Consider the following 14705-nt stretch of genomic DNA (forward strand, 5'->3'; position numbering starts at 1 on the left):
AAAAAGGCAGGGCTGAATAGATTTGGATACCTAAATGGAATATGTTCTTAAGAAATTAATAGGAAAATTATCAAACTCTTGTCTACAGCTCAGTATATGTGTATCAGAGACATATTCCTGCTGCAAAATGCAATTGACCTCTACTGAGAAACCTACTTCCTGACTTACTATATCAATGAGAGAGGAAGCTATGCCTATACCTAAAGTGAGAAAGAAATATCTGAACAGATGGCAAAGAATTCAAAGAACAGCCACTCCTCTCCTTACCACTCAAGCTACTGGTTAGTTGGCTGATCTATAACCACCTGCCCAAGGTCATGGCACTCCAGTCCACTGGCTCTCTCTATTGTGTCTCCTGATCCAGATCCAGGTTGATTACATAAAGATATTCTGTATCTTCATTAGAGAAGTGAGTACTGTGAGTCAAACTGCCAAAAGAGAGAAATATTAATCTGTGCAACAGCACCTATTAGAAATAATTATCTTTTAAAACACATATGGACAAAGAGGATCTTTGCCATTTAAGTGGACTGAGGAATTGGACATTTTTAGCAAAGATAGAGTGGGGAGAATACCTGACATTAACCGTCCCCCAGCTATCAAATATAGGAGCTGTTAACGACATAAATTTTGGACCCAGAGCAGATTTGAAAGAAACCTTTCTTTGACTACAGAGGTCCTAGTTGCTTCCTAAACATATTTACCAAAAGAAAATATCTTGGCTCTCTAGATTCCAACTTCTGGAAATTCGGTTGAACAGTTGTGGAGCCCAAGAGCTGAACTGACCTCCTCAGCCACCGTGAAGATAGTAAGCCCACCTTCACAGAACACTAGTGCTTCATGTGGAACAGAGTTGCCACCCCCAACCAAACTTTGTGACATCATCAAGGCTCTACTTATGTCATAAAACTCCTCCTAGCCAGGTTTCTTCCCTACTAACCCCCAGAAATATCCAGCATACAGGTCCTAAAATGCTGCTCATACAGCCCCATGAAGACCCAAAATAAAAACTGCAATCATTTTCCCAATTATTTGAGTCATATTTTCCAAGTAACTCAACCCCTTTATGTTTTTTTTTTTTCTGTAAAATAATTTTTGGTCTGAGTCAACAACTCACATGAATGTTTTTTTTTCCTAGCTCCAATTTCCTCATTGGTTATTTTCTATTGATTTTTCCATTACTTCATAATAATAATTATCAAACTTTCCACTTCTCTTCCTCCTCCCACATTCTTCTTGCTCCGCAAATAAACCTCTCCACTCAAACACCAGTCCAAATAGAGGGCAGGGTACTTTGAGCTGTGGGAAGTCCAAGCCCACCCTTCATCCATCCAGATTTAGCAAGGTATGCATCCACAAAAAAATATGATCACAAAAAGCCAGTGTATGATATGCAGACAATTGCAAGTGCCATTATTTTTGGCTTCTACGTCTGCCCCAATTGTCAGCCACATTCAGAGCTTCCAGTTTGATCCCATGTTCTTTCATTCCCAGGTCACTGGATTATTTGAAATCCCCTTAGTTCAGGCACAGTGTCTCATAGTGTGGACCAAGCCCTTATATTCCTGACATGCTTGCTCTTTTTCTCCATCCATCTGCTCTTCCACTGGAGCTTGGAAGCTCCATCTAGTTTTCTGATTTTGACCCTGACTTGATCTCCATCATTTGCCAAACAAAAGTTCCATGGTGGTTTTCAAGATAGTCAGTCATCAGTCTGACTATGGGACAAGGCACACATAGTTCTTAGGGACATGTCACAGTGCGGTCAACTTCTCCTCCCTGCTTAAGTACCTAGAGAGGGTCACCCTATGGCCTTCTGAGAACCACTCGAGAGATATCGATCTTGACATCCCCAGAATGGCCCCATAAATTGAGATATCATCAGTGTATGTGCATTAACTTGTGTGTGTTTGTGTGTGTGTATTTAAATCACAATAACAAATGGATTGTAATATTGAAGTTTCTACTCATCTTGAGAAGAATATTGCTACAGAAACACTCTCACAGTAATAGTGAGAGTGTAAACTACCTAAGAAAGGAGAAATAACTGGAGGAATCCCCCAGGAGTTAGGCTCAGTGTCCCAGGAATTACGCCCAAGGAAAGTCAATGAACTCAGTGATGGAAGATAAAACCCAGCCTAAATAAAACCCTAAATCATTTAGGTGGAACATGAGATACTCTTACAACAGTTACAAGAGGTCTAAAATGCCTGGACTGGAACATAAGGGGAACACAATGACGTGGAGCTGAGAGTGCATGGCAAAACTGATTGGATCTGGCAAAAATTATGTAAGCATACCAAGGAAACCACCAGTGGGACAAAACCCTAAGAAATCTGTATGACAACATATCATGTTGAACATAATGAGATTTATAGGCAAAGGAAAGATCTCAATTATGTCACTGTCACACAGGTGATGATGAACCAGTTCCATCGTAGAGTGACTCCCTGCTGTGTTTAAGATAACCTGTCAATTCTGTCTAGTCAGTTACAAGGAAATTTGCATTAATTGCACAGATTAACTATCAGCATCATTTACTGCACAATCAAAGGCAAGGCAAAGAAATCATAGACATGTTGTTGAATGCTGATGATGTTATTGGGAGTTTTGATGGGTTTTTTTCTTAAAGGGAAATCATCGGTGACTCTCATGCATGAAGCAGATCCTTTCTCTGTGATGTTTCCTGAATAGCCACTGAGATACCAGCCCATTGAGTTGTGGTCTCTCTCTCTTTTAAAAAGCAACTTCTACCTTCAGCTTGATCTCTTGCTTGAGCTTCCCTTCCGGCTACTAGGCTCCTTTTCTGATCCTGCAGAGGGCTTCTGTAAGGGATTGTGATCTCTAAGTTTTTCCCCTTTCATGAACTAATCATTCTATTAATCAAAATTCTAAACTGCTGTGGGAGTTTGTTTGTGACTTATGCCTTCACATGTGATACAATCGACCTGTGTGTATAGGGTCTTCTCTCTGTTCATGTGGGGAAGGCATGGCAGCAGGAGTAGATGGCTGCTCATTCTCTGTATGGAAATCTATAAACAGTGGGCACCAAGTACAAGGATGTCCTGAAATATTAAGTCTTGTCCTTTCAAGGCCCCAAAGCCTCCAGCTAGGTTCAGGGTCACGACAATCTCCAAAACCCACCGAGCATGAAGTATTCAGAACCAGAAGCCTGTGTGTGCCATATCACATAAATTCATCATGAGTACACCAATCTGGTTTTTTTTAAATCTAAATTATTTTGTCCCATCAGAACGAACTATATTACCAATAAACCAAATTTGCTGCATCTTTGGTGTCCTAGAATTGCTTTAAATTGTTGCTGGGACAGTCTTACAAACCTTCCTGTGCTGTTATGAGACCTTAAGGGGACAGCACTTATTTCAGAAATCAAAGGCAGTTGGGTTCAATCCTATGGTTAGCTGTTAGCTAGACACTGGAAGGATGGATTTGACTAAGAAAGGGAGACAGCATACATGGAGGCAGGTAACCTTTCCTTTGCAAAATGACCCATTTTGAGGCCTTACTTCAGGCTCTTCTTTTCTCCTAATCTTGGTTTTTTTTATTAGTTTAGGAGAAGAATTAAAACTCCATTTACAGTATCTGTGAACCCGAATGAGTTAAGTATGTGTGACCAACTTGATGTCTGCCTGTCTGTCAACAGGGCCAGAGTTCAGGGGCATCTGATGCATAGCACAGGAATGTCAGCCATCAATCTCTGGTCCACCTAACTCTACAGCATTAGAGTTGTCATGGTTGCTCATCTGATATTCCTCATATGATCTCCATCCACAGAGATGTCAAAAAAATCCTCCCCTGAGAGTGCAAGTTCTTTACAAATGAAAGATTATACAACAGAAGACACATGGGAGATTTATATGGGAAGCTGTTGAAAGGATAAAGTGACAGAAGAAGTTTATTGATTAATTAAAGAAAGAATCCACTTCAGCTTATAGGTTAGAACATAGGTAGGTGGAGTAAACAAAATAGAATGCCGGGAGGAAGAGGTAGTGAGCTCAGAGAAGCCATGCTCCCCTCTCCCCGGCAGATGCCATAGCTCTGCTCTCTGAGGCAGATGTCGATGCAGTCAGCCACCATGTCAGACATGCTGAATTTTTCCTGGTAAGTGCACCTCGTTATACTACACTGATTATTAGAAATGGGTTAAAATGCTGAATCTAATGGGCCAGCAGTGTTTAAAAGAATACAGTTTTTGTGTATTTATTTCAGGCATAACCTTCATGCGGCCATGGTGCTGGGGACACAGCCTCGCTGTTCAAATAACTACAGAATGGCTTGCAGCCTTGTGGACAACTGAATCCACTGAAAGCCTGAGAAAGCTTGGGAAAGAGTAAAGCATGTTTTCTTGGTAGCAGCGATTTCTCGGTCTGCTCTGCTTGCTAGAAGAAAGCAAGGGCTCTCATCTAAAAGAGGCTTGCTGACTCAGCTTCAGCTGCAACCCCGCTGCCCTTAAGAGGTCCTGCCACAAAACAGTTAAATGGTGTTGATAAAAGCCAACTGAATGCTTGTATGTTTTCAGCAGTAGCAGGAAAAAAAACTGTGTTGTTTTAAAATGCCGGCTTTCTGGGCCATCCTGCCTGGGAAAACTCTGACTGTTTGAGGAAGGAGGGCCAGCTAAAGAAAGAGGGCTTGAGTGTTGTCTGTTGCAGCCTCTTTGATGGCAAGGACCTTGAAACACTGTAGACTTGTGGCACTGAATGCGGCTCTGTTCGGTACCTCAGCAACAAGGTTGGAATGGCAGAAAGCTAAGGATTGGGCTACATCTGGCCAGCAAAGACACGGCTTTAGTCCTACTGAGATTGCTTGGTAAATGAAGACTCATGTGGTCAGAAAAACAGAGAGAGAAATAGAGTAAAGAGAGATTCAAAGACAAAGAAAATTTTTAAATGATTTACAGTGTGTTAAAAATATGTGCAGGCTAAAATTTGAAGTTCTTAAAGATAAAAAAAGGAAGAGAGTTGTTGGGTGTGGTAGTACACACCTGTAAACCCAACACATGGGAGGCAGAGGGAGATTGACCTCTGTACCTTCAAGGTGAGGTAGCACATGCCTTTAATCCCAGTGCCTTGAAGGCAGAGACAAACAGATCTTTGTGAGTTCAATGTGTAGTAGCATACACCTTTAATCCCAATGCCTGAAAGGCAGAGAGAGGCAGATCTCTGAGACTTCAAGGACAGACAGGTATGCAGAGTTATTCCAGGTCAAAGATACAGAGAACCTGTTTCAAAAGGCAAAAAATATAAAGGAAAAGTAAACAAAATAGAGATTACATTGAAGCGCACAAAGATGGAAAATTCACAGCGAATTTTGATATTGTATGCTATTTTGCTCTTTTTGAATCATTTGAATTTTGACGCAGTAGCAATAGCTGCTAAAAGATGTTTCTTTATAAAAGCTGCTGAAATAATCCAACATAGATATTTTGAAAATGCCTTGACTTTGAAATTTGGATCTAAGGACATGATGCTTTGGAAAGGAGTTTCTATTTTCTTTTCACAGAGGGTGATAGTCTGTGGATGCCTCTATCCTAATATGGTAGCATGGACCACGCCCTACTTAAAGGTTGCTGTGAACACCTTTAAAAAATTGCTTCGCTCAACTGCCAACTGAGATAAATCAATAATGATGCCACCATTCAGCAGGAAGCATTTTGGAGAGAAAAAACTGCACCCACGTTCCCAAATATGGCTTATAAACGTTCTTTTACATTTAAAGTGGGATGTGATATAGATATGAATATTTGCATTAGTATAGATTTTGCTTTACTGATAGAGAATTTAGGTCAATTTTGTTATATGTATATGCATTTTTTATCTTAATTAAGGTATTGTGATTGTGTAGTTCATTTAAAAATATAATGTATATAGGTTATTAATGGATAATCATTAATAATAGTGAAGTTTGTCGTCATGTTAGTTAGATTTTCTAGCTACATAGATATATATATTTCAGTTAGATAGGCATTACTCATATCTCTCTAGACTACAAAATAGGCTATTTAATGTTTTAGTACCTTAGGGTTTTTCATGACAGTGAGACACTCTACTCTTGGCAGCACATATCTACTTCAGGAAGAAGATGGGCATCAAAGAGGATCCTTATGGAGTTTGATAGCCATTTGGGGAAGAAACTGCTCTTGCCTGGATTGTTGCATAAACTGTACACAGAAAACACTCAGAGAGAGGACTACTGAACTTGCCTAAAGGTGAGATGATCTTTTCGTGTTCCTGATTCACGAAAGGGTCAGCAAAACATTCTTCAAGACAAGCAGATAGTGACTGCCTTTGAAATTTCCTGCTTCATGGAAATGTCTGCTGGAAACTATGGGCCTGTAGGCTGAGGATGGAAACACCAACGGTACAGAGGAACTTTGGGTGACTGTCCAGGCAGCGAGATGTCTCTGTCATTTCTAGAGTTTGAAAATGGCTTACTTTTTGTTTGCTTAGGTAATACTGTATTATTCTGGAGTCTCTGATGGAGTTGAAGAATAGATAGATAGTTATAGTTTTCCATTGTTATGATAAAAGATAAAATAGATATAAATATTGTAACTGTAATTCTTGCTTGATAACTGTTTTGTTATATGTAATTTTGCTATGTTAAAGTTAAAGATTCCGTTCTTGTTTAAACAGAAATAGGAGTAATGATGGAGTATAGGTCATTGGTTAATTAAATAAAGAAACTGTTTGGCCAGAAAGGGTAGAACATAGGTGGGTGGAATAAACATAAGAGAATGCTGGGAGGAATAGGAATTGAGCTTAGAGATGCCATGCACCTCTCCCATGGGCAGAAATGGTAGCTCTGCACTCTGAGGCAGATGGCGATACAGCCAGCTACCAGGTCAGACATGCTAAATCTTTCCTTCTAAGCGCACCTCGTGCTGCAACATACATTATTAGACATGGGTTAAGAGGCTGAAAATAATGGGGCAGGCAGTGTTGAAATGAATAGTTTTGTGTTGTTATTTCGGAGCATAACCTTACAAGGCAGCCCCATGGGGATGCAGCACTGCTGCTCAAATTTCTACAATCAAGGGGGAAATGGAAGAAGGGAAGAAAGAAGAGGGAGAGACAAGGAAGAATGAATGAATTCAATCATTCCTTGGAAAAATGAGTGAACCAATGAATGAGGAGACCTAGTAGGAAAAAATGTGCTGCATTCCCTCAGAGAGTCAGGTCAAATTAAGGATTGACAAGGTTTTCCACTAAGGAGGAGGCTTATTCCATTTTACCTTCTTTGTGCTCCAGGCCCACCCACAAGAGTGATGATGAGGACAGGGAGAAGAAGAGGAGAGGGTGTACCAGAATTCCCTGGTACAATTTCTCACCCAAATTGTAGCCAAATCACCTGACCTGGGACAGCTGATCTACATGCTGGACCCTAACTCCCAGTTTGACAACTCTAACATTTTAACCAAGTTTGTGAAGATGAAGGAACCAAAAATAGCCCAGTTACAGGATGGCAGGTTCCTTACAGGATGGGAGTCAGACATCAGTACCATACTGGTATTTGGCGGTTTGATGGGTGTGTGGGGTCTTTGCCAGACTCCACCTAGCATCATGGATTCCCTACTTTACTGATATTATGGAGTTCGGTGCATTCATCATATGTGTGCTTGTCACACACTAGTGGGCATCATATGTACATGTTTATCCTGTGTGTGGGTGAGTGTGTTCATGAGTTTTATAGCCCAAGTACTACAGAACATGATCAATGAAAAGGAACACTGTTTTCCAGATATGGCAGGGCAATTATTTAAATGAACTGACAAGGGTTGGATGGCATGGATAAGACCTATGAGAGTTCAAGGCATACCGAATCCAGGCATGACAAAGTAGGTGGCAGACAGAATTCTGGCAAAACTAAGTAGGTAGCTTGATGTCCAACTTACTGGAGAAGAGCAACTGAGCGGAGACACTTTTCACTAAGCAACATGCTCTAGTGGAGATCAAACATCCTTTGACTTACAGCCAGTACGAATTAAACCATTCATCAAATGAAACCTAATTTTCTCTGATTTTGAGTATACATTTGTGTCCCTTCCTGATTAATCTACTCTTTATCCTCTTAAGTCCCAATACCTCACGCTGATATCGGTCACATCTTTCCATTTGACATGGTTTTCCCTCAAGCTTCATACCGCCCCGAGATCATACAACTTTTTGTCCCCTCTCCACTGCTTCCTTGACAGCCATCTTGTCCTTTACCACACCACGCATCCCCAGTCTTTTACTCTCCAAGGGAAAAGACCATAAATCCTGCTTTGTTTTGAGGCATGTATTTCTGTGATGCCCCATCCACCAAACACAATCCATCATTGACCAAATAACACAACATGTTAACTAATTTTTATTCTTTGAGAAAGAATAATCCATTGGAAAAGTACCAGGATTCATAGAAGACCTGAGGTATCTCTGAAAAAACACATTCCCACAGAGAGAATTAAGTCTGCCCCTCAAATTTTGAGAATTTTACTTTAACAGATCTTCACCAAATCATAGACATAGATATGGAAGTCATTATCAAACTTGATGAAATACACAGAAGGTTTGTTGGGAACTTGGCAAATAATTTTACCTTTCTCTTGGGTTCCATGTTTTTTGTTGTACTGCACTCTTTTGCCCTCCAAGGAATCCCTGCCTAATTCCAAAGTCACCTCTACTGGAGGACATTCAGGCGTGATGTGGAGGTTGCCTTCAATGGAATCATCATGATGGTGGTAAAGGTACAGGACCGGATCATTCTCGTTGACAATGTAGAAACAGGTCGTTATGGTCTGCACCTCATCTGGGACCACGCCACTCCACTCTTCCTTAGAGCCTGGCATGATGTGGAGGTTGCCTTCCAGGTAGTCATCCAGGAGGTGGTAAATGTACAAGACCGGATCTTTCTTGTAGGTAATATAAAACCAGGTCTTCATGATTGGCACCTCTTCTAGGACCATCCCGTTCCAGTCATTCTTAGAGCCATTTGTGCCCATGAATGTATGTTTCACTGCTCTGCCAACTATGGTGTTTGAGAGATGAGTGTCTGTCACCTGAGGAAATGGCACATTATTAGGCAGGATCTTCAGGTTTAAAATCCTTTCATCACTATGAAGCTCCAAGCCATAGACACAATCAATCCCATCATATTTCAACAAATAGAGAGAGGGATATGTTGGCAGTTGATCTAGAATGATGGCTTTCCAATGGGTGACTGGTTCATTGGCTTCCTTCCAGCCATGAGAAATTCTGCGGCCAACAATATTCTCCAGGGCCTCAAAAGGCTTACTAAGTTTTTGCTTCTGGAGCGATGACCCATTCTTCTTCTGGAGATGTGGCATGCCACTCATACTAAGAGGCATCTTCATCATGGCGGGAGACTTTCTGAGATAGGCACAGCACTCCTGTTCCACTGTCTCTTGGCTCTGTTTCTGTGCTTGGGCTTCATAGCTGCCAATCTCTGCATAGGAAGAACTCTTCAGTTTAAATTAGACACAAAGTGGTTTCCTCCACCATAAGTGCCTGCAAGGATAAGAAGGTGAGGATGTGAGGTCAAGGCTCTTTTTAGGAATAACTTTGGAGCAGGTGAAAAAGGCAGGGCTGAATAGATTTGGATACCTAAATGGAATATGTTCTTAAGAAATTAATAAGAAAATTATCAAACTCTTGTCTACAGCTCAGTATATGTGTATCAGAGACATATTCCTGCTGCAAAATGCAATTGACCTCTAATGAGAAACCAACTTCCTGACTTACTATATCAATGAGAGAGGAAGCTATGCCTATACCTAAAGTGAGAAAGAAATATCTGAACAGATGGCAAAGAATTCAAAGAACAGCCACTCCTCTCCTACAATTCAAGCTAGTGGTTAGTTGGCTGATCTATAACCACCTGCCCAAGCTCATGGCACTCCAGTCCACTGGCTCTCTCTGTTGTGTCTCCTGATCCAGATCCAGGTTGATTACATAAAGATATTCTGTATCTTCATTAGAGAAGTGAGTACTGTGAGTCAAACTGCCAAAAGAAAGAAACATTAATCTGTGCACCAGCACCTATTAGAAATAATTATCTTTAAAAACACATATGGACAAAGAGGATCTTTGCCATTTAAGTGGACAGAGGAATTGGACATTTTTAGCAAAGATAGAGTGGGGAGAATACCTGACATTAACCCTCCCCCAGCTATCAAATATAGGAGCTGTTAACAACATAAATTTTGGACCCAGAGCAGATTTGAAAGAAACCTTTCTTTGACTACAGAGGTCCTAGTTGCTTCCTAAACATATTTACCAAAAGAAAATATCTTGGCTCTCTAGATTCCAACTTCTGGAAATTCGGTTGAACAGTTGTGGAGCCCAAGAGCTGAACTGACCTCCTCAGCCACCGTGAAGATAGTAAGCCCACCTTCAAAGAAGACGAGTGCTTCATTTGGAACAGAGTTGCCACCCCCAACCAAAGCTTTGTGACATAATCAAGGCTCTACTTATGTCATAAAACTCCTCCTAGCCAGGTTTCTTCCCTACTAACCCCCAGAAATATCCAGCATACAGGTCCTAAAATGCTGCTCATACAGCCCCATGAAGACCCAAAATAAAAACCCCAATCTTCTTTCCAATTACGTGAGTCATATTTTCCAAGTAACTCAACCCATTTATGTGTATTTTTTTTTTTCTGTAAAATAATTTTTGGTCTGAGTCAACAACTCACATGAATGTTTTTTTTTTCCTGGCTCCAATGTCCTCATTGGTTATTTTCTATTGATTTTTCCATTACTTCATAATAATAATTATCAAATTTTCCACTTCTCTTTCTCCTCCCACATTCTTCTTGCTCCGCAAATAAACCTCTCCACTCAAACACCAGTCCAAATAGAGGGCAGGGTACTTTGAGCTGTGGGAAGTCCAAGCCCACCCTTCATCCATCCAGATTTAGCAAGGTATGCATCCACAAAAAATATGATCACAAAAAGCCAGTGTATGATATGCAGACAATTGCAAGTGCCGTTATATTTGGCTTCTCCGTCTGCCCCAATTGTCAGCCACATTCAGAGCTTCCAGTTTGATCCCATGTTCTTTCATTCCCAGGTCACTGGATTAGTTGAAATCCCCTTAGTTCAGGCACAGTGTCTCATAGTGTGGACCAAGCCCTTATATTCCTGACATCCTTGCTCATTTTCTCCATCCATCTGCTCTTCCACTGGAGCTTGGAAGCTCCATCTAGGTTTCTGATTTTGACCCTGACTTGATCTCCATCATTTGCCAAACAAAAGTTCCATGGTGGTTTTCAAGATAGTCAGTCATCAGTCTGACTATGGGACAAGGCACACATAGTTCCTAGGGACATGTCACAGTGCGGTCAAATTCTCCTCCCTGCTTAAATACCTAGAGACGGTCACCCTATGGCCTTCTGAGAACCACTCGAGAGATATCGATCTTGACATCCCCAGAATGGCCCCATAAATTGAGATATCATTAGTGTATGTGCATTAACTTGTGTGTGTTTGTGTGTGTGTATTTAAATCACAATAACAAATGGATTGTAATATTGAAGTTTCTTCTCATCTTGAGAAGAATATTTGCTACAGAAACACTCTCACAGTAATAGTGAGAGTGTAAACTGTCTCAGCAAGGAGAAATAACTGGAGGAATCCCCCAGGAGTTAGGCTCAGTGTCCCAGGAATTACGCCCAAGGAAAGTCAATGTACTCAGTGATGGAAGATAAAACCCAGCCTAAATAAAACCTTAAATCATTTAGGTGGAACATGAGATACTCTTACAACAGTTACAAGAGGTCTAAAATGCCTGGACTGGAACATGAGGGGAACACAATGACGTGGAGCTGAGAGTGCATGGCAGAACTGATTGGATCTGGCAAAAATTATGTAACATACCAAGGAAACCACCAGTGGGACAAAACCCTAAGAAATCTGTATGACAACATATCATGTTGAACATAATGAGATTTATAGACAAAGGAAAGTTCTTAATTATGTCACTGTCACACAGGTGATGATGAACCAGTCCCATCGTAGAGTGACTCCCTGCTGTGTTTAAGATAACCTGTCAATTCTGTCTAGTCAGTTACAAGGAAATTTGCATTAATTGCACATATTAACTATCAGCATCATTTACTGCACAATCAAAGGCAAGGCAAAGAAATCATAGACATGTTGTTGAATGCTGATGATGTTATTGGGAGTTTTGATGGGTTTTTTGCTTAAAGGGAAATCATCGGTGACTCTCATGCATGAAGCAGATCCTTTCTCTGTGATGTTTCCTGAATAGCCACTGAGATACCAGCCCATTGAGTTGTGGTCTCTCTCTCTTTTAAAAAGCAACTTCTACCTTCAGCTAGATCTCTTGCTTGAGCTTCCCTTCCGGCTACTAGGCTCCTTTTCTGATCCTGCAGAGGGCTTTTGTAAGGGATTGTGATCTCTAAGTTTTTCCCCTTCAAGAACTAATCATTCTATTAATCACAATTCTAAACTGCTGTGGGAGTTTGTTTGTGACTTATGCCTTCACATGTGATACAAGTGACCTGTGTGTATAGGGTCTTCTCTCTGTTCATTGGGGAAGGCCTGGCAGCAGGAGTAGATGGCTGCTCATTCTCTGTAAGGAAATCAGTAAAGAGTGGGAACCAAGTACAAGGATGTCCTGAAATATTAAGTCTAGTCCCTTCAAGGCCCCAAAGTCTCCAGCTAGGTTCAGGGTCACGACAATCTCCAAAACCCACCGAGCATGAAGTATTCAGAACCAGAAGCCTGTGTGTGCCATATCACATAAATTCATCGTGAGTACACCAATCTGTTTTTTTTTTTAATTCTAAATTATTTTGTCCCATCAGAACGATCTATATTACCAATTAACCAAATTTGCTGCATCTTTGGTGTCCTAGAATTGCTTTAAATTGTTGCTGGGACAGTCTTACAATCCTTCCTGTGTTGTTAGGAGACCTTAAGTGAACAGCACTTATTTCAGAAATCAAAGGCAGTTGGGTTCAATCCTATGGTTAGCTGTTAGCTAGACACTGGAAGGATGGATTTGACTAAGAAAGGGAGACAGCATACATGGAGGCAGGTAACCTTTCCTTTGCAAAATGACCCATTTTGAGGCCTTACTTCAGGCTCTTCTCTTCTCCTAATCTTTTTTTCTTTATTAGTTTAGGAGAAGAATTAAAACTCCATTTACGGTATCTGTGAACCCGAATGAGTTAAGTATGTGTGACCAACTTGATGTCTGCCTGTCTGTCAACAGGGCCAGAGTTCAGGGGCATCTGATGCATAGCACAGGAATGTCAGCCATCAATCTCTGGTCCACCTAACTCTACAGCATTAGAGTTGTCATGGTTGCTCATCTGATCTTCCTCATATGATCTCCATCCACAGAGATGTCAGAAAAATCCTCCCCTGAGAGTGCAAGTTCTTTACAAATGAAAGATTATACAACAGAAGACACATGGGAGATTTATATGGGCAAGCTGTTGAAAGGACAAAGTGACAGAAGAAGTTTATTGATTAATTAAAGAAAGAATCCACTTCAGCTGATAGGTTGAACATAGGTAGGTGTAGTAAACAAAATAGAATGCCGGGAGGAAGAGGTAGTGAGCTCAGAGAAGCCATGCTCCCCTCTCCCCGGCAGATGCCATAGCTCTGTTCTCTGAGGCAGTTGTCAATGCAGCCAGCCACCATGTCAGACATGCTGAATTTTTCCTGGTAAGTGCACCTCGTTATACTACACTGATTATTAGAAATGGGTTAAAATGCTGAATCTAATGGGCCACCAGTGTTTAAAAGAATACAGTTTTGGTGTATTTATTTCAGGCATAACCTTCATGCAGCCGTGGTGCCGGGGACACAGCCTCGCTGTTCAAATAACTACAGAATGATCTTGCAGCCTTGTGGACAACTGAAACCACTGAAAGCCTGAGAAAGCTTGGGAAAGAGTAAAGCATGTTTTCTTGGTAGCAGCGATTTCTCGGTCTGCTCTGCTTGCTAGAAGAAAGCAAGGGCTCTCATCTAAAAGAGGCTTGCAGACTCAGCTTCACCTGCAAAACCCTGCAGCCCTTAAGAGGTCCTGCCACAAAACAGTTAAATGGTGTTGATAAAAGCCAACTGAATGCTTGTATGTTTTCAGCAGTAGCAGGATAAAAAACTGTGTTGTTTTAAAATGCCGGCTTTCTGGGCCATCCTGCCTGGGCAAACTCTGACTGTTTGAGGAAGGAGGGCCAGCTACAGAAAGAGGGCTTGAGTGTTGTCTGTTGCAGCCTCTTTGATGGCAAGGACCTTGAAGCACTGTAGACTTGTGGCACTGAATGCGGCTCTGTTCGGTACCTCAGCCACAAGGTTGGAATGGCAGAAAGCTAAGGAATGGGCTACATCTGGCCAGCAAAGCCACGGCTTTAGTCCTACTGAGATTGCTTGGTAAATGAAAGACTCATGTAGTCAGAAAAACAGAGAGAGAAATAGAGTAAAGAGAGATTCAAAGACAAAGGAAATTTTTAAATGATTTACAGTGTGTTAAAAATATGTGCAGGCTAAAATTTGAAGTTCTTAAAGTTAAAAAAAGGAAGAGAGTTGTTGGGTGTGGTAGTACACACCTGTAAACCCAACACATGGGAGGCAGAGGGAGATTGACCTCTGTACCTTCAAGGTGAGGTAGCACACGCCTTTAATCCCAGTGCCTTGAAGACAGAGACAAACA

The sequence above is a fragment of the Microtus pennsylvanicus genome, chromosome Y, assembly GCF_037038515.1.
Source record: "Microtus pennsylvanicus isolate mMicPen1 chromosome Y, mMicPen1.hap1, whole genome shotgun sequence".
Classification (NCBI taxonomy): Eukaryota; Metazoa; Chordata; class Mammalia; order Rodentia; family Cricetidae; genus Microtus; species Microtus pennsylvanicus.